Source organism: Lucilia sericata, unplaced genomic scaffold (assembly GCF_015586225.1).
Source record: "Lucilia sericata isolate MDLA Ls3-8-SP2 unplaced genomic scaffold, ASM1558622v1 Contig000040F_arrow, whole genome shotgun sequence".
Classification (NCBI taxonomy): Eukaryota; Metazoa; Arthropoda; class Insecta; order Diptera; family Calliphoridae; genus Lucilia; species Lucilia sericata.
In genome coordinates this window covers 256,607-258,401 of record NW_023994078.1, presented here as the reverse complement: position 1 = coordinate 258,401, position 1,795 = coordinate 256,607, and positions in this window count along the sequence as shown.

The window sequence follows — 1,795 nt, the reverse complement described above, 5'->3', positions numbered from 1 at the left end:
GTTAGGTAGGCAGGTCGTCCTCGCGATGTCATCACTGGGGACACACTTGGGTCCAGAATTTTGATCCCTTTGTGATACCTGAAACGAGAGAGAACGGTCGGCGTATTAGTACACTTCAACCTAATCACTCTGGCTTCCACCGAACCAGTTTGTCGCACGAATATAGGAATCTATCTTTCGGATATCAACCTCCGATAGATCCGCTAAGTCATGCAGAAAATAGCTACCTAGCAGACCCACTCTGTGATCAGCTAGGGCAAGACAATGACAGAGGAAGTGAGTTATACTCTCTTCTTCCTCTTCATCCTGGCAGCTCCTGCAGAAGTCGTTACTGGGTAAGTTCAGTCTTCTTGCATGGAGTCCGAAAGGCCAGTGGCCAGTTACCACTGCCGTTAAGTTCCGTAGATTAACTCTCGGAATGTAGAAAAGGGCTTGGGATCTTTGTGGGTCGTAAGATGGCCACATGATCCTTGCCTGTCTACAGGTGGCTTCAGTCGACCATCTGCATTGCGCAAGCTCATATAGTTTTTCACGTATCGAGCGTTTGCAGGTTGAAAGCGGTATACCGACAAAAGGGTCGGTATGCTCTCCTGCAAGCGAGGAGCCTAACTTGGCAAGAGAGTCCGCGATGGTATTACCAGGAATTTGCTGATGTCCTGGAATCCAATACAGTCCTATTGTGGAATGTTTCGCCATCTCGTTAAGGGATGCCCGGCATTCTAGGACTAAGTTTGACGTCGTGTAGACACCACTTAGAACCTTAAGGGCTGCCTGACTGTCGGTATAAATTCGAATATTAACACCGTATATTCGATAAAACCTGAGCCAGTTTGCAGCCCGTTTAATGGCTGATAGTTCAGCCTGAAGGACGCTACATTGGTCAGGAAGCTTGAATGATACTTCCGTTCCCGAATGTGCTATGTAAAAGCCACCGCCTACACCATGGTTTGATTTTGAGCCATCAGTGAAAACCTTATACGATCCATCATGGAGGATTGTTTCCATCACATTTGGGTCGTCTCGGATATTCACCGAAAAGCTTCTATCAAAAGACGGTTTGGCGATGCAATAGTCGATATTGCCAGGAATTTCTCCTAGACAATTGAGGATGGTGGAGTGACCTGACTGAATCATATGCCACATACCAATTGTATTGAGTCTAATAGCCGCGTTGAGGGCAACCTCTTGGGCCATTAGATCAATAGGTAGCCATCCCATCATGACAAAGAGAGCCTTTGATGGGGTGGTGCGGAGAGCCCCCGTTATCAACAGAGCTGATGTACGAAGGATTCCCTCAAAACGTTTGCGGTGGAAAATACTTTGGATGAAGAAGATATTTTGCCATCAACTTCAAATATTAATAACAATACCAATCAACAAACACCTAATACAAAGAAAAAAATTAAAATTCATAAGAATATTGAACACCAGGAATTATTGGAAAAACACACCGACATGCAAAAAAAAATATTCAGTGAAATCTCTAATAATATGACCGATATAAAAAATGCCATGAAAGAGTCAAGTCGGTATCAGCGAAAGCTGTGGGAGATTGAACAAAAAAAATTAAAATGATGGAAAGGCAACACCAAAGGGACGAGCAATTATTTGAATTTGAAATGAAACTAAAGAAGATTAAAATGGAAATAAAAACAAAAGAATTGGAGGTCTTAGAAAAGCAATGTATGTAGTACTTAATGTATTTTAATTATTTCTTCCTTTATTGTTTTTTATAAAAATGAATTTTTATCTAGTTTTTAATATACATTATAATAAAAAAAATGAATTTCATTTA